The 20,177-nt window shown below is 40.3% G+C and overlaps 1 pseudogene; it reads right to left on the bottom strand.

Moving 5' to 3' along the window:
* Window positions 1–7,077: 7,077 nt before the first annotated feature.
* LOC124623325 lies at window positions 7,078–7,195 on the bottom strand (annotated as a pseudogene).
* Between the last annotated feature and the right edge of the window lie 12,982 nt (window positions 7,196–20,177).

Below are 20,177 nucleotides of genomic sequence, written 5' to 3'. Positions count from 1 at the left end.
CATAAAAAAGTTCCATTCCAAGCTTATTAAAAACCTACATAATACCAACTTTTAAACCATTATTTTAAAAGATAAACACCGAACTACACTACATTTTTTTTCCTGGGGGGCACTGCAGCCCCCCTTGCACCCGGGCATGGGTGCCCTTGCAACAGCCCCTTTGTGCTTTTCAAGAGGATTGCAAGCAATGAGTTTTACCCTCTCCTTTCTCTCATTAATGCACAAACACACACACACACACACACACACACACACACACGCACACACACACTTTAACAGTCCTCTACACTCAACATACACACTTAGCACACAACTCCCCTACTTCATGGAGGAAAGGTCCAATTGTCCACATGTGTAAGGAAAATCTTTCTTTTTAACTGTAGCTACCCCTAGAGATTTCCCAGCCCAACTTTTTATCTAGTATCAAAGTTTATGGGGATGATCACACAATATGACTCATAATGCCAGACTTCAATCCATTCGTAAAGTAGCTCGAAAGTGCCATCAGTCTACAAAGGATACTGCTTCCAACACCCTTGTGTGGTGCATCCTAGAATTTTGTTCCAGTGTGTGGGTGCTCATACCAAATATGACTAACGGGGAATAAGGAACATGAACAACAAATGGCAGCACAAATTGTTACAAGTTTGTTCCACTCATTGGAGACCACAATGGAAATTCTGAGAAACCTGAACTGGTAGATGTTTGATGATAAGCATCAGCTGCCCCACAAAAGTCTGGTTACAAAATTTCAAGAACCAATATTAAGTGAGAAATCCAAGAGTATACTGCAGTTCTCTACATATTTCTTTCATAAGAACCAGTAATAATAGTGTCCTGGGACTTGGATTCAAACCCAGCAGCTTCATATTTGATTAAAAATCATCAGCAATGGTGGCTGAACACCTTCTTCTTCTGCCAACAGCCTTGTCAAAGAGGGCGGAGAAGCAAAAAGAGGCTCCGGGCACTCAATCACCCTTGGAGTGATAAAACAAGAATTAGCAGCAATCAATGGCATGAGAAAGTAGGAAGCAATGGGAACCACCGTGTTAAAGACACACAATGTATATCCACAAGGTATGTGGCCTGTAACTGAAAAAGTGTCATGATGATCTCTTCACTGGTGAAATATTCTGGAGAGTCCCATATTGGGATCTCCGGGAGGGGGCTGCCAAACATGGGTCGTATGAGGGGTTGCTGTGAGAAAAAGGTAGAATAATAAACAGAAGGGTAACATTCTAAGAGTGAGGGCATGGAATATCAGATGTTTTACCATGGTAGGAAAGCTAGAAATTCTGAAAAGGAAATTGCAGATGCTCATTCCAAGCACAGTTGGGAAAAGTGAAGTGAAATGGAAAGAAGATAAGGATTTCTAGTAAACCGAATTAAGGGTAACATCTACAGCAGCAGAAAATGGTATAACTGGAGTAGATATTATGGAGAGTGAGTTACTTTGAACAAATCAGTGGTATGATTATTCTCACAAGAATTGACACAAAATCAACACCAACAACAGTTCAGGTATACATGCTGATGTTACAAGCAGCAGATTGAGAGAAAGACAGAGAGACTGGGTGGTTGATTTGGGGGAGGATCAAACAGCAAGGTCATCAGCCCCATCGGATGAGAGAAGGATGGGGAAAGAAATCGGCCGTGCCCTTTCAAAGGAACCACCACAGCACTTGCCTGAAGTGATTTAGGGAAATCACAAAAACCTAAATCACAATGGCTAGACACAGTTTTGAACTGTCCCTGAGTCCAGTGTGCTAACCACTGCACCACATCACTTGGTGTAGAGAGAGAGAGAGAGAGAGAGAGAGAGAGAGAGAGAGAGAGAGAATTAGGATTATATATTTCCTTCTCATCCCATCCCGTAAGTGTCCCGACGCGGGGTTCTGGGTGACTTTTCTGAACTATACCCCTTTCACTAAACCTTTCCAGTCCTTTTCCTTCACCCCTCTTCCTTCCCCTTCAAATCTTCTGCCAGGAGGAGCCACTGGCTCGAAAGCTTGTAAAAGTTAAATCCTTTGTGTGTGTGTGTGTGTGTGTGTGTGTGTGTGTGTGTGTTTTCCCCCATCACTGCTTGGTGAGTAGATTTTTTGTCTATCCATTTACATTATAAGATATTGAATAAGTAATTCAGTATATAAATGGAGATGAAAATCTATGATAGGAAGGCAATAATAAGAGAAGGAATAGAGGACAGGTTACAGGGGAATATGGGCTCTGTAGCACGAATGAAAGAAGAGGAAGACTAATAGAATAGTGCAAGAAACTTCAACTGGTAATAACGAATACACTGTTCAAAAATCAGAAGAGGAGCCGCTAACTAGGAAAAAGCCTGGAGACATGGGAAAATACCTGCTGGTGTGTCATCCCAGGGACAATTGCGTTGGAAAGACATTAAAAACAAAAAAATCGTGAAATCCTGGAATGAGAAGTATATCTCACAAAGAAATAAATGTACATGAACCTTATGAATTTCACCGACAGCATATGCAGTGTAAAATACTCCTGTTTTATAGCAAATATTAAATTTAATCTTAGTATCAAGGAGTAAACTCCTTAAATGTAATAACTTCTATGCAATTAATAAGGGAGAAGAACACTCCTAGATTGTTTTTCTCTCCCTCTCACTCCCTTGTTTCTAGTAATAGGAAGCAGACCTATTGACCGCATAAGTTAAAGGTTGTTAATATGGTAAGTTAAAGTTCATATGCGAGTTATTTTGATGTACAGTGAGCCCTCTGTCATGTTCCTTCAATTGAATTAATTTTTCTTAAGACGTTTACAGCTCCACAATTTTAGCGGCCACTGTTTCAACGGATACCATTGTGTGTCAACCTATAAAGCGAAATCAAAGTGGAAGCACGGAGATCGTCCACTTTAACATTTAACAAACTTTTTTTTCGACAGCAATGAGCCACAATGGAGAGCTACATCAGTTTTAAAATTTTACTTTTCAGCTTACGCCGAGAGCCAGGATTTGACTACCACAGCCTGAATATGATGGTAAGAGGAGTATTCTTCAAGTGCTGTGTGGGTCCACAATAATTTCAATATTTGAGTCCATACTTTTAAAGCACAAATACGCTGAGACTAATTGCAATACCGTCATATTTTCATTTTCAAGTAATTTTCTTGGAAGTAAATCAGTCCATTATGTTTGATGATTTTACTGCTAAACTGCGAGTTACGTAAAAGCAAAACCAATTTTGAAATAATTTTCCAAAATAGTTAAATGACTCAAAAATCAAAGTGTTTTTTAAATCTCTTTGTATGCTACATTTCAAGTAAAAACATTTAACAAATTTTGCATATTGGAAGACACAATTGCATTCGGGTGTGGTTTTAAAGACACTGAACAAATGAGAAAAATATAAATAAATATACTACTCCCAAAGAGCCACTTCACTGGATTACGCTATGGTCAGACAGATATTTCAAAATCAAGTAGGGGACTGTTAGGAGCAGAAGAGTGGGCTGAAGTTTAGCAGAATCATCAGGAAGTATCCACGGAAATAAGTGATGTACTTAAGTATTGAGGGATGATGATGATGGTGTGTGGTGTGTGTGTGTGTGTGTGTGTGTGTGTGTGTGTGTGTGTGTGTGTGTGTGCGTGCGTGTGTGTGTGTGATGTTCTCTAAGGCTGTTGATACTGTGATAATGAATAGGAACTGCAGGGATGCCACAGTGAAACAGCTGCATGAAAAATGTGAAGAAACAGGAAGAGGACCTGAGAAGAACAGAACTGAAACATGAGATGTGATGCTGTAGAAGGATGCTGAAAAGTAGGTGGACTGATAACATAAGAAATGAGGAAGTTGCCGATTCTGACAGATCCACAGAATCAGCAAAGAAAGAAATATGTGGAAAACATTGACAAGAATAAAGGATGATAGAACATGTGTTAAGATGTCAAGGCATAACTTGTATGGTATAAGAGGGAGCAATAGAGGGTTAAAACTGTAGGGAAAGACTGATACTGGAATATACCCAGCTCACAACTGAGTCAGCAGTCAGCACCAGGGGTGTGGGGGAATTGGACTAATTATATGATACACAAAGGCAGTCAGGCAGCCAGTCTTTCCACATCCCATATGTGAATGGAACAGGAAGAAAACATACTGTAAGATAAAGTGGGAAGCACCCCCTCCTAGTGGTTTGAGGAGTTGGGATGTAGATAGATTACTTGAGCATCTTGTTAAAACCAGAGAAATTAGAGCTAATACTGAGAGCAACAGTTGTTCTTTCAATTCACCATTCATAAATGGAACAAGAAAGAAGGGAATCAACAGTACTCGAAGTATCTACATACCACAAGGTGGTTTGGAAGCATAATGTAGAAGATGTCCTCTTTACAGCCACGGAGATTATACATGATACAAGGTTTCATAAAGAAGCTGACAGAAAATAGTGCAGGAAAAGTTTGTCACAAGGCCCAACTGTATGACCAGACTACTTGAATAAATACTGGTCCACTGAGCACAACAAGCCACTCTGGTCACTATCACCTTTAATCTTACTTATCTACATATAATGTTCTACATTTCAAAGGCATTCATAAGTTTTGTCAATGAGGATCTGATTTTGATGGTTGCTCAATATCATATGACATTTGTGTCATTCTTGTGTCGATACATCCCATGTTCTTTATTCTCCACAATGTAAAGAACTAGTTTCCGTGTTTTTAGTATTGAAATTCCAGCACTACGACTTCTGCCACTATAGCAGATGATTTAATTGATTAAAATGTCAAAGGACTGGCCAATAAATATCTCAATATTACCAAATCATGTTAATAATATTTCGCAAAAAATCGGCAAGAAAATCAACTGTTGTACAAGGGTAATCCCAAAAGTAAGGTCTCCTATTTTTTATAAGTACATAGACCTGTTTATTTCTACAATGGTTCACATCAGTTTACAGCTTGAACATATAGATATTTTTAGACATAATCACCATTTCTGTCGATGCATTTTTATAGATGCTGTGGCAGTTTTTGTATGCCCATGTCATACCAGCTCACCACCATGCTGTTCAGAAAGTTACGAACCTCTTCTTTCACCTTGTCATCGGAGCTCAATTGCTTCCTGGCTAAATGTTCTTTTAACCCAGGGAACAGGTGAGTCACTGGGTGCCAAGTTAGGACTGTAGGATGGGTGGGTGATTATGGTCCACTGAAACTGTTGCAGGAGAGCAACGGTTTGCCGAGCGATGTGTGGGCGAGCGTTGTCATGGAGAATGTGTACGCCCTTGCTCAACATTCCTCATCTCTGGTTCTGAATTGCCCGTTTGAGTTTTTTCAGAGTCTCACAGTACCTGTCAAAGTTAATTGTGGTCCCAGTGGGCATAAAGTCATCCAACAATTCCCTTTTCAATCCCAAAAAACAGCTGCCATGGCTTTACCAGCAGACTGTGTTTGTTTGAATTTCCACAGCTTTGGTGAAGAAGGATGCCGCCACTGGTGTGATTGTTGCTTGGTCTCAGGTGTAAAGTGGTATGTCCAGATTTCGTCACCCGTGACAATCGAGTCCAGAACGTTGTCATGTTCGGCTGCAAGGTGCAGGAAGCATCAACTCGTTGCTGCATGTGGTCCTCAGTCAGCATGTGTGGCAACACCCATCTTGCGCACACCTTCCGGTAGTTCAATGTTTCCGTTAAAATTCTGTGAGTGGTGCTTCGGGAAACTTCAGGAACCAACGTGCAGAGATCATCCAGGGTGTTCTGCCGATCTTCACGCATGCTTTGCTCAACCTTCAACACTGTCTCCTCAGAAATTGACAGTCTCCGGCTCCTTTGTTCGTCGTGAATTTCGGTCCGACCAGCTGCAAACTCTCTACACCACATACAAATGTTTTTGACATCCATGCATGACACACCATACACTTCCATCAATTGGCAGTGGATTTCAATTGGCCCAGTGCCATTTGCATTCAAAAATCGAATAACTGTGCGTAATTCACACTTGGCAGTAACATCCAACAGGAGCTCCATTCTCAACGGCTGCCAAGCCAAGACTGAGCTCCTCAGCACGGCATGCGCATGTTTACACACAGTGCGTGAAGCACTCTACATAACAGTGTGAACGACTGCCACACAAACAGAGTTCTGTACTTATAAAAAAATAGGAGACCTTACTTTTGGTATTACCCTCATATGTGTTTCTTGTCAGAAACCAAATGCAAATTTAACAAAAGAACTGGAATTAAAATGGTATTAAGTATTTTTCTCAGTTAAATGACTATAAGTAGTTAAGGGTGTGATGTTCCTTGTTTCAGGCCCCATTTATTTGCCATTATCACATTACATTTGAATGATACAGAAAAATGGGTAATTAGCTATAATGAGCAGTAACACAGCAATACTGCAATGCACCAGGAGGCAGCTCCCACAATTAGCAGGCAGATAGCGAGCACAGTGTATACCACAGTAGGTACATTGGTGGTGGTGTGACAAAACAAAAATTTTGAGATTGTAGGAATCACTGATGCTATGGACCACCTGAAATTAACGCATGAAACAACTACTTTTTCTGTATCAACAGAGTGTAAAAGTGGAAGAAGAAATAAGGTTAAGGTTACCAGTTTTTTCCCAGATTTCATGTACACTGCATAGTTTTGTATTACGGAGGTATAAATATGAATTAGGTCAAATACAGAACAGTAGCTTCCAAAGCACTGAATACATGAAATCGAGATTGCAACACACTTTTGTAGCAACATCCCAGTTAAGTAGCACAACTGCACAAATACGAAATATAATGGTTCAAATTAATATACATTCAGTACAGCTATAAGAAAAGCTGAGATTCCACATGAAATATTGTGTTTTTTTTGGCATATGTTACCCTTTAACATATATCAGGCACACATGCACTCCATCTTCAGGCCACAAGTGGCCCATCGGGACCACCCGACAGCCGTATCATCCTCAGCTGAGGATGCGGATAGGAGGGGCGTGTGATCAGCACACTGCTCTCCCAGTCGTTATGATGGTTTTCTTTGACCGGAGCCACTACTATTCAGTCGAGTAGCTCCTCAATTGGCATCACGAGGCTGAATGCACTGCGAAAAATGGCAACAGCGCATGGCGGCCCGGGTGGTCACCCATCCAAGTGCCGGCCACGCCCGACAGCACTTAACTTTGGTGATCTGACGGGAACCGGTGTATCCACTACGGCAAGGCCATTGCCATCAGGCACACAAGTACTAGTAAAATTTTAAACAATGTCATGAATGGCTGGTGTTCTGCGCCCAAAATTTTTCAAAGCAGCTGGTACTCAAACTGTTAAGTTTTGAATGAGAGTCAAACACTCCGTAATATAAGAAGTTCATCAAACATTCTTACACATAACATAATTCATCTTGTGTAAAAGGAAATTAACTTTGATAGTAATGCTTCTCAAACAACCAATCACAATATTTTCCCACAATCTGCCAGAAACATACACAGTTCTGACATCACGCTCATCAAAATCAGTTTGTTATTAAAAAGTATTGTACATCAGATTTGGAAGTTTGAAAGCGGAATTTCTCTATAGAAGGTGGTAGCTGTCACTGTTAGCCCATGAGAGCACATCTGCAGCGTCATCTGCTTCCTGTAACAGCTGACGACAAATGTCAACACGCAGTACCTCAAGTTCCATACATCAGCATGTTTCAAACCCATGAACATACCAAGATTTGTGTCTACGAACTATGATTTGTGGACAGCATTGGTTTTCTGTTATCATTTGAAGAAAATTGCTGCAGAATTGCATCGAATGCTTGTCAAAGCTTTTGATGACCATGCTCTTGGGAAAACACAGTTTTCGAGTAGTTCAAAAAATTCAAAATTGGTGATTTTGATGTGAGAAACAATGAGCATGGGGAAACACCAAAAAAGTTAAAAGACAACGATCTGCAGGCCTTATTGGATGAAGATGATACTCAAACTCAACAGGAACTTGCAGAACAATTGACTGTAACTCGAAAAGCCTTGTCACTTTGGCTGAAAGGTATGTAAAAGCTGCAGAAAGTGGGAAAATGGGTTCTGCATGAACTAAATGAAAGACAGCGAACAAATAGAAAGACCACTTGTGAAATGCTGCTTGCCAATTGCAAGAGAAAGTCGTTTCTCCATCGAATAGTGACATGTGATAAGAAGAAGAGAGATATTTTGAGATCCTAAGCATTGTAAATTATGGGTGAATCCAGGCAAACCATCGACATCCACTGCAAGATCAAATCACTTTGGAAAGAAGACAATACTCTGTGTTTAGTGGGATCAGAAGGGTGTCATCAATTATCAGCTGCTAAAACTTGGTGAAACCATTAACACTGATCGCTACCAACAGCAAATGATCAATTTAAATTGAGCGTTACATGAAAAATGAGCAGAATAAGGAAAAAGGCAACACAAAGTCATATTGCTCTATAATAACGCCTTGTCACACACAGCAAAACGGGTCAGGGAAAACAATCGAAGTGTTCAATTTGTAAATACTAGGGCATACAGCTTATTCCCCATATTTGGCCCCACCTGATTATCATCTATTTGCATCACTGGGACACATTCTCGCTGAACAATGCTTCAATTTGTATGAAAATGTACAAAAAAAAAAAAGGCTTGCTGCCTAGTTCACTTCAAAAGGAGAACTGTTTTTTGGGATGGCATTCATAACCCGCCGGAGAGGTGGAGGAAACATATAAATAGCAAATTATTTTGAATAAAATATTGTTTATCAGTTTCAAACAACAAACATGTAACTATTACAACCAAATTCTGGTTTCATACTTCTACACCCGGTAGTCTTCCTCCTAAAGCCTTTGACACATTTCGATGTTGGCCGATGCTTGAGTGTGCAATACATTTTGTTGTTGCAAATGGCACATAGTTATATTTTATGTGATTGCAGTTGTAGCCTCCCCCTCACTTATCGACCTTAATGACAGTGAAAAATTAAACCGCATGTACCTAATAGAAATTTGGGAAAAGCAATCGTCACCGAAGTTAATCTGTCAGTAAAGAGGGAGGAAAGGGTTACATCTAAATGAAAGGAAAAATGCAAATGAAACTGGTGGAAATTAATTTTGAAAAGGGGTAAAGTTAATAAAGAAAGTAAATGTGCGGCCGTTACGTTAACAATCAATTAGCGGTAATTAGATATTTGAGATTTGGGGAAAATTACGGTCGCCAGTCCTATGGACAATTACTATAGCAACTGAAAAAGAAAGGTTATTGCACATAAATTAGCACTAGAAGCGTGGCAACTGAAGGTTGACACGTGTAGTGTGAAAACTGAAAGTTTGTCAGAAGTAATAAATTTCGCTACACTCTGACTTAATTTAGCAAAAGAATTAATAAAACCGGAAAATTGAAAGTTAATTTAGTGACTGAAATTAATTGTGAGCTTTGTTTCTGAAGCACTACGAAATTCAAAAATAAGGTTAGTCTTGGGCTACCTCAACAATCATTTCAAAAGCTACTTGAATCTACGCAATTTAGAAATAAGAGATTTAACTTTGAACTTGAATTTAATGATTCTGAACAATTAACAATAGTAAAATTTAGTACGTACCAAGCTGAGCTGTAGTCACAGGTAAGCTAAAATATGGTAACAAAACTCGCACTCATAATTTGTGCTTGTGTAATCTAAATACTGTAGCCAGCTATGAATACTTTAACTGAACTTTGAAATTAAAGCAGTGAAATGGAATAATATTACTTTAATGCTGGCATTTTAATTTCAACAACACTCGGGTTCATTCCGGAAAAGGAAGGGACCCTGCTTGGTAATGCAATTGGGACAATGAGCAACAAATGTTCATGCTAAGTTGCTGTAATTATAGTTACGAAAATGGAACAGTTTGAAAAGCTGAGGTCTGCCATACAGTTCTAAAACTTTAGGTGCTTCCAGTCTTCCTTGTTGGTTGATTGAAGGTTTGAAACCGTCGATCGAGGAGGTGGCGACAGTCACTCATTGTCGGCCGTCGCTGTTGCAGAAGCTGGATGTTGGCGCGCCTTCTTCTCGACACGGTCACCAGGCAAAACGGGCTCTTGATGTGCCCCAGCTAATGCTTCCCATCCGCGACACCGTGTCAGAAACTATCATAGCAAGTCGAGCGCAATTACATGCTGCCCAACCCTGAAAGTGCGGCAACTCGTGGGAGCGTCACAACACACCTGCTCCACCGCCCTACCCCAGCCAGACTCTCTCTGCTCTGCTCGCGCTCCACGCGGCAGAGTTAACATTCCCAAAGATCCTAAACACTTTGTTTCTCCACACGACCTATCGATGTATTCGTTCGATAGCATAGTTTTCCCTAGGCCAGACCCAGCGTATAAATACAAATACTATTCACAAAACAAACCAATTATACGTCGACATAAATGCATAAAACAATTACAATACATAAAGACACCGAAATGTCATATCTTCAGGTAACAAAATAAGGAAAAAAATTCCAGTGCAATAGATGGAAATAGGAGGATAGGCATTTCCGGCATTACACGTGCCCCACATTGTCTGAGGATGTTATTGTAACCTAAACAGACTCAGAAAATGTCCCAAAAAGGAAAAAAAAAAACAGCAGAAATGCATATGCTCAAAACATCAAGAAAATTTATCATTAGGCTAATTAATCATAAACCAGTTTTTTAGACCATAATAATTGAGTGGAGACACTCCTAATCTTATTCCACTCTGTCATCTTACACAAAAGAAAACAGGTTGACAATATATTAAAATTCATAGGAAACATAGAAAATGGTTTAGCTATTCAAAAAATCAAAATTCCTAACAGTATCAAGAAATGGAATACTGTTTACAAAATTAATCTGAGTACATGGTCATAAAAAACAGGTATATCAAAATACGCAAATTAATAATTAATTACATAGAATACACATTTTATATAACCTTTTCATAATCAATACTCTCGCCATGAGAGTCCACTTAACGTTAAACAAGAAAATAATATACAGCAGATTGACAAAAACATAAATATTGACAGCAGAATTCTTTCACATCAGCTGTCCGGGAAGAAAAACAACTCCGCCTTCCGTACCCGCAAGTACAAAGAATGCCGACAGCGGCACAAGAGCCGACAGCGACTCCGCCTTGCCAGTATTGTTGCACCCACCTGTGCAGCACGCTTGATCTCACTCACCCTTGTAACGGCACTTCCAGAACATCCGTTTCACTGAATTCTTTCAGAAAAACTCACTCCCGAGTAATCTCAAGGAGTCCATTAACACTATCACAGTGGATAACTCAACACTGTCCATCATAATACGCATGTACTAGCCTGAAACTTAAAACAGCATCCAAGTACATCGACAATGACTAGTAAATCACATATTTATGAAATCTTACAGCTAGTTACAAAATCATATTTACATTCCTTAATCTACTGTGACTCAGCTGAAAACTTAAAATAGCAGCTTGGATTTTTCAACTGATTAAGAATCAGTTACTCTTAAATCATTTAATCAAAATTAATTACATATTAATTATAACTTCTTTAATGTCCTCTTGGTCAGGCAAAAGCATGGCAATCTAGCAAATCATTAAATATTACACTCTATATTTACATACTGTACAAATTACCCATTCTGGGGTATTAATCAATCCTTGGTTGGTACAATTTAAAGTCTACAATGTTCCGTATACCCAATAGTTTTCCTGAGCTTGGATACTCTAAGCAATAACCATTTGTGTGAGGTATACCAATGACTTTATATGGTCCATTATAAACAAACTTAAATTTAGAGATTTCATTGTCTATCTCGCTCGATTTCTCATGAGCTTTTACAAGTACTAAGTCTCCGATCACAAACTTAGCAAAATGCACTTTAGCATCATGACGACGTATGCGAGCATCGGCTTTTAGCTTCATTATTTCTCGCAAACGATCTTTTTTCACACCAATACTAGTGTCAATCCATGGAGTGAAATTGATTCTCTCTTCCACAAGTCCCGGTTTGTCTGAAAACACACTCTTATTCCTCATTATTACTTCATACAGGCCTCGTCTTTGTTCATGCGTTACGTTTGACACACCATCTACAATACTTTCCAATTCACTTTCTACACTATTGTCAATGCCGAGATTCCTCATGTTACAGTAGTTCAAATGCATACCTACGTCAATGGCATCCGGCCAGTTAATCTGTATAGGCTGGTATTGCCTATACACACCATCTCCTGCCTCATCAAAACTAACTATTGTTGTTTTATCTTGTGACGTACATGTCAAAGTTTTGCTTTCGCAATTAATCACTGCACGGTACTTTAATAGCCAATCTAACCCGATAATTGCTTCCATAGTTAAGTCTGGCACGACGACAAACTCTTGTTCAAATTGTGCCCCACATATCTCGAAGCTGACAAAAATCTGTTTTGTGACCGGCTTACTGGCCTTCCCAGTAGCACCAATAATTTTCACTCCTGTTACTAGCATAACTACGATACCAGGTCTGTCTTTCAGTAACTGAAATATTTTCCCAGATACAGCACTCAATTCTGCACTGGTGTCAATCAACACGTTTAGTTGTAGGTCGTGCATATTAACAGACACTACTATCTGTCTACACTTGTCCTCGAATGTTTCTTTATTTTCACACAATAAATCCTCGTCTAGATCCAGGTCATTCCAGAAAAAAAAAAAAAATCTGGCTTTGATCCTAAATTCGGCTTATCTGGCGGCTTTTTCAGCCTCTGTTCACATACAGTTTTAATTTCAACACGTTTGTCCTGAGTCTTAGTCTGTAGCTTTGCCTCCAATACTGAAACCTTTTCCTGTAACTCGTCAACTAGTGAGTGTTGCTTTGGTATCAATTCACTAATTGTCACCTTCGTTGATTCCTCTTTGATCAGATTGATCTCATCTGCCAATCTACCTGGAGGAATGTCCCCAGTAGTATCTGCAATTACTTCCTCTGGATCTGCGCAACCCACACTGCTACCGTCTGACCGTATAAAGTCAGCTCTAACCTCATACACGCTGTAATCTACGTGCTTTTCTACCAATCGTGTCCGGCTATCACTAAAATTTTCGTAATCTTTCTCCTTAATACTCTCGCAATGTTTAAACTGGAGTTTTGCGTCAGATGGGTCGGCTACTTCTACCACTATAACTTTCAGTAAGGTCTGCTGGTTAGGGCCAGAACTTTCCGTTACTACTTCAACATCCAACTCCTGCGGGACGAAACACGACGAATCTTGCTCGTGCTCCCCATTAACATCAACTATTTCTGGTAAAGTCTGCCGGTTAGGGCCAGAACTTTCTATCACTTCACAAACACTATCTTCCTGTGGGACGAGACGCGGCAAATCCTGCCCGCGCTCTTCATAAACACATCTCCCGTACAGGCCCCTATAATCTCTTAGTTCGTTGTATAAGCAACCGAACTGCCTTAACCAGACCTCATCCCTCTCTGCATCCCCTCGCTCGATGACGGACGTGTTATCCGACATCTGATCATCTCTCAACAATTGCGAATCATTCTTAAACTCAGTCTCCAGTTTCACTGTGGGTGTTACAGCTGCCACTTTATAATCGATTTCCGAAACACTGCTTAAATTGTTCTCACTGACAGTGAATGTATTTTCTACTGCCGTGTCTACAGCTGATCTACTACTTGTGGGCGCACTCCTTTCTCGTAACACTGGCACACTCTCCCGCCGTTGATTATTCCATACGGAATTTTCGTAACGACGACACCTCGGTTTTCTACTGTTATTGGGCCGCCAAGATTTCTCCACGCCCGGTCGGCCCCTCACCGGCACGATAATGGTTTCCCTGTCTCGTCCCAGCAGATACGCTCCCCGGATACTGCTGAGGCGGCTGGTCACACCCTCTGGCGTTATTACTATTCTGTGAAGCCCGTATCACGTTAGTGTGATACTGGTTTCCGTCATTCCTGTTATTATTTGCGTTGTACCGATTGTCATTACGGCCCGAACCACTATTGTTATTGCTGCCAAGATTGTGGTATGCATTATTCCCATAGTTAACATTGTTGCGGTTGCTGTGGTACCCGTTGTTGTTACCACGGCCTCTACCACTGCCGCGATTATTGCGCCAATTGTCCTCGTCCTCAACTCTTTCCAGGAAATCATTGATTGTCCTGTAATTGCTTCCTACGTAGCATTTTGTATCATCTGGAAGCTTCTTGTAGAGTTCCCACACTATTTCGGATTCCGTGCGGTGATCAAGCAAATATTCCAACTTGCGGATCCAGCCCTCACAAAACTCCTTCATCGAGCCACGCGAATTCGCATCAAAAGGCCTCAATACGACAAATTCGTGCCAGACACTTTGTTGTTTTTGCTCTGACCAGTATTCAGCCAGAAACAAATTTTTAAACTCGTCAAAAGCCAGGTTCGTAATGTTGAGGTTTGAGGTTTAGGCCCCAACGCTTGGCATCACCAGCCAACACGTCAATAACCGCATTAATTTTTCTCTCATTAGTCCATGATCTGGGTAAAACTCTTTCACAATTTTTAATGAAATCTGTCACGTGTATACCGCCTTTTTTCAAGGGGTCGAACCGCTCCTCTTTTGTCAACAATTCCGAACTATGTGCACAGATTGGCACATAGCTCTGTTTTTCGTCAAGTTTCTTTTCTAATTCCAACACTCTCGTAATTACTTGGCAAGTGGTTGTCGCAAGCGTTTCCACTTCCCTCTTTTTCTCTTCGCAGGTATTAGCCTGCTTCCTCACTGTAATATCTACTTCGGACACTAAAGCCTTTAAAGTTTCCACCTTCTGTTGATCCTCTTTTTTCACTAATTGAATTTGTTCCGTCACCTTATTCTCGATGATCAGAGCAACTGCTTCTCCTACACTTTTTTCGATTCTGCTAATTTTGGAATTAAACGAGTATTTATGCTCGCAATTTCCGCCTGAGCGCCTATCATTTCCTGTTTAAGATTACCGATTTCGGTATTAATTACAACAATATCTTCTTTGATTTTATCAACTTTTGCGTTAACAACTCCAACATTGTTGTTAACAACATTAATAGCTTTGTTCTGATTGTCTAGCTTCCTGTAAATTTCTTCAGACTGAGCATCTTGCTTGACAGACTGAGCTTCTTGCTTGGCAGCCTGAGCTTTAATTTCTGCCGATTGACTCTTGATTTGATTAATCAAAACAGTCAATAAATCAATTAAATTCCCGGAAACTACCAGTTTTACTTCTGTAGCTGGTTCCTCTATATACGTTCCCCCGTATTCGTCATCAAGGGGTTCAGATTTGATTTTCACTTCCGATTCCGAAACATTCTCTAAAGTTTGGAATTCCATTTCTGCTCTCTGTTGCGTTTCGGCGGTCGCGTCTTTCATGCTAGCCGCCTGCCCCTGAACAACGGGTACCGCGGTGCACGTTTCCCACTGTTCGACCGGTTGTTCCGTATCCAAGTCTACCAAATTTTGGTAATTGTTGCCTTCACTCATTTTAATAATTTTCAATATAAATGCCATATCTCAAATATAGTTAGGATTACTCCCACTATTTATTCTCTCTGACATAACGGCCTGTTCGTAACCAGTACTTTGTTACAAGATTTGCACAATGCAAAATTCGTGTCCAGAACAACCTCAAATTTGAAGACTGTCCTGTCACCAAGTCGCCACATGTAACCTCCCCCTCACTTATCGACCTTAATGACAGTGAAAAATTAAACCGCATGTACCTAATGGAAATGTGGGAAAAAGCACTCGTCACCGAAGTTAATCTGTCGGTAAAGAGGGAGGAAAGGGTTACATCTAAATGAAAGGAAAAATGCAAATGAAACTGGTGGAAATTAATTTTGAAAAGGGGTAAAGTTAATAAAGAAAGTAAATGTGCGGCCGTTACGTTAACAATCAATTAGCGGTAATTAGATATTTGAGATTTGGGGAAAATTACGGTCGCCAGTCCTATGGACAATTACTATAGCAACTGAAAAAGAAAGGTTATTGCACATAAATTAGCACTAGAAGCGTGGCAACTGAAGGTTGACACGTGTAGTGTGAAAACTGAAAGTTTGTCAGAAGTAATAAATTACGCTACACTCTGACTTAATTTAGCAAAAGAATTAATAAAACCGGAAAATTGAAAGTTAATTTAGTGACTGAAATTAATTGAGCTTTGTTTCTGAAGCACTACGAAATTCAAAAATAAGGTTAGTCTTGGGCTACCTCAACAATCATTTCAAAAGCTACTTGAATCTACGCAATTTAGAAATAAGAGATTTAACTTTGAACTTGAATTTAATGATTCTGAACAATTAACAATAGTAAAATTTAGTACGTACCAAGCTGAGCTGTAGTCACAGGTAAGCTAAAATATGGTAACAAAACTCGCACTCATAATTTGTGCTTGTGTAATCTAAATACTGTAGCCAGCTATGAATACTTTAACTGAACTTTGAAATTAAAGCAGTGAAATGGAATAATATTACTTTAATGCTGGCGTTTTAATTTCAACAACACTCGGGTTCATTCCGGAAAAGGAAGGGACCCTGGTTGGTAATGCAATTGGGACAATGAGCAACAAATGTTCATGCTAAGTTGCTGTAATTATAGTTACGAAAATGGAACAGTTTGAAAAGCTGAGGTCTGCCACACAGTTCTAAAACTTTACGTGCTTTCCAGTCTTCCTTGTTGGTTGACTGAAGGTTTGAAGCTGTCGATCGAGGAGGCGGCGACAGTCACTCATTGTCTGCCGTCGCTGTTGCAGAAGCTGGATGTTGGCGCGCCTTCTTCTCGACACGGTCACCAGGCAAAACGGGCTCTTGATGTGCCCCAGCTAATGCTTCCCATCCGCGACACCGTGTCAGAAACTATCATAGCAAGTCGAGCGCAATTACATGCTGCCCAACCCCGAAAGCGCGGCAACTCGTGGGAGTGTCACACAACACGCCTGCTCCACCGCCCTACCCCAGCCAGACTCTCTCTGCTCTGCCCGCGCTCCACGCAGCAGAGTTAACATTCCCAAAGATCCTAAACACTTTGTTTCTCCACATGACCTATCGATGTATTCGTTCGATAGCATAGTTTTCCCTAGGCCAGACCCAGTGTATAAATACAAATAATATTCATAAAACAAACCAATTATACGTCAACCAAAACGCATAAAACAATTACAATATATAAAGACACAGAAATGTTATATCTTCAGGTAACAAAACAAGGAAAAAAAAATTGCAGTGCAATAGCTGGAAATAGGAGGACATGCATTTCCGGCGTTACACACTCTTTCTTGGAGTATTCCACTGATGAATTCTTCTCAGGGTATCAGTCGAGTGGTGGCATCGTCTTGTCGCAACGTTTCAATGAGTTTCGTACCCATCATCTTCTGACTCCGCCAGGAGATGTGGATACGAAACTCATTGAAACGTTGCAACAAGATGACGCCATCACTCGGCTGATAACCCGAGAAGAATTCATCAAGTTTTATTTTGATGCTAGTCTCTTGTTTATGTTTCATTGCTGCAGTATTATTTTGTAGTAGTGGGCTAAAGTAAAATTCCATGCTTTTTCTAGGAGGAAAAAATTCCCATGTTTTTCCCAGATTTCCCAGGGCATACACATCCTGATGAAATTAATTATTAGACTCTACATTTAACATATTAAATGCTAGGGGTATCTGGAAGTCAATAAAGCTCCTTTACTATTATTACATTTTGCAGTAAACTATTACAACAAGAGCTTTTTGTTGGGTACCTAGCACATCAGTCTATGTTACAACGTGCTCCTGGTCTGAACTGTAATATCAGCCTTGCATTCAGTTTTCAGCAATCTATAAAATTGAGTGTATATAGCAGAGTACCTGTAACAACAAAAACAATCAATTATTGAGAAAATTATTTAATTGGATAAATAAAAAATCTATGCATCAATTGGTGACAGAATTTGATGACATCTTTACCATATGGAGTCATGGGGCTGACTTGCCAAAATATTCCTGGAATCTCTGAATACCTTCTCCCAATTAAATTTCACATGGTCCTATTCGAAATCCCACACCACTTTCTTTGATGTTGATCTCGTCCTCACCTAAAGCCAGTTACACACTTCTGTCTACATTAAACCTATCAACAAACAACAGTACTTACATTTTGACAGTTGCCATCCTCCCCATGTCAAACGTTCCCTCCCATACAGTCTTGGAATCCAAGGCAAATGTATTTGTTCAGATGCATAATCTGTACAGCAATAAACCACCATTCTCACGTCAGCCTTCACTGCACGTAATTACCCCACCAGCCTAGTCAAAAAGCAGATTTCTGGAACTGCTGATCCCTCCACAAAACAGCTTCGGAGATCACCATTGGTGACTCAGTATTATCTTGGTCTGGAATGTGTTAATCAGGTACTTTGACACGGCCATGACTTCCTAAAACCATCCCCTGAAATGAGACCCATTGTGTCTGATATTTTGTCCACCACACCTAGAATAACTTTCCATCGCCCTCCCAATCTCTGCAATATTGTCAGACCTGCTGCTCCTTCTGCACCCATCTCCCTACTCTATGGCTTCTACACCTGTGACCATGCCCGCAGCAAGACTTGCCATATGCACCTTCCTACTGCCACATATAAAAGCCCTATAAATGGCAAAACACATACTATCAAAGGGAGAACCACCTGCAAAATGACAAGTCATATACCAGCTATTATGTAAACACTGTTCAGACTTCTACATCAGCATGACTACCAGCAAATTTAGGATGAATGAGCATAGGCAGAGGTTGTATACTGGTAACTCGCAATATCCTGTTTCAATCAAATTCTGGTTTCATACTTCTACACTACATTCGTGACATTGGCACGGGTTTCACCACAAGTGGCATCTGGATTCTTCCCCCAAATACAAGTTTCTCAGAACTCTGCAGGTGGGGAGAAACTAGCACAACAAGAAGTCCTTGCTTATCACCACCCACCTGGCCTTAATTTACGTTAATTTCTTCTTCTCAGATTTTCTTCACTGCAACTACTCCTTGCTTCACTCCGTTTTAGTTTTCTACATCTTTCATTGTCTTTCCCATCTACTTTTCACTGCCCCCCTTCCACCTCTTTTATGTACAATGCACTTAACGTCTCACCCTTATTAACTCAAGCACAATGTTTCAGTACTAATCTCTGTCTTGCATATTACCCTGTCTTCCACCTTTAAGCTCTCAGGTTTTCATTTAAAATCTCGTCAATGCAGTCCCCAACAATCAATCTTTCCTTCTCACCCCATACAGTAAGTTTCCCCTGACCCACGGTTCTGGGGGACTTTTCCAAAATCTACCCCTTTTCCTAGACCTCGCCAGTCCTTTTCCTTCACCCTCCTTCCTTCCCCTTCAACCCTTCTGCCTGAAGAAGAAGCCACTGGCTCTGAAAGCTTGAAAATTACAACCGTCTCCTGTGTGTGTTCTGCCGCCACTTGGCGACTAAATTTTTTACCTATCCAGTTATATAATTTTGTCTGTCAGTGATTGTTTTCACTGTTATAGTAGTCCATGTGGCCATCATTCCTTCTTATTCAAACCCCATGTGTCAGTCTTCATTATCGTCTGTCTTGTTCAAACTGTCATCTGTTTTCTACCTTATGTGCTATTCCATTCGTTTATTTATTTGTATTAGCAAGATTAATTAACACTATGCCCCTACATCTTTTCTAATACTGACTTCCGTGCTTGTAGATGGGTCCACTTTTATTTGCTTACAACAATTTCATTGTTATTTACAAATTGGCATACAAGAATTTATGGTTCACTACACTGCATGGCCTTCTCCCGATCGTCTTACGCTAATTTATTCACAAATCTGACAGCTATTTTCTTTTCGACCATCCTCTTATTTTGTTCATACGTAATACTTCCACGTTTTGTGCATTTGTTTTTCTGTAAACCACTCTGATCGACCTCTTCCCCCCCCCCCCCCCCCCCCCCCCCCCCCCCCCCCAATACACATCACCCACTCATTACTTATTGTTGCCACTCCACAATTTCTAACTCTCCAAACTGTCCTCTCTTGCGATGATGAATCCCATCTCATATTACATCCGTTCTTTTCGAAAATATGTCTTCGGACTACCAAAACTAAGGTCCCACATACTGTTTCTCCAAACCTGTTTGTCCCTTGGAGTTACTCGAAAAGGATAACACTGAAAGTCCCTGTTTCTGGAAGTAACCCTACTCTACATCAGGCTTT

The sequence above is a fragment of the Schistocerca americana genome, chromosome 7, assembly GCF_021461395.2.
Source record: "Schistocerca americana isolate TAMUIC-IGC-003095 chromosome 7, iqSchAmer2.1, whole genome shotgun sequence".
Classification (NCBI taxonomy): domain Eukaryota; kingdom Metazoa; phylum Arthropoda; class Insecta; order Orthoptera; family Acrididae; genus Schistocerca; species Schistocerca americana.
This window is presented reverse-complemented; position numbering and strand designations above follow the sequence as displayed.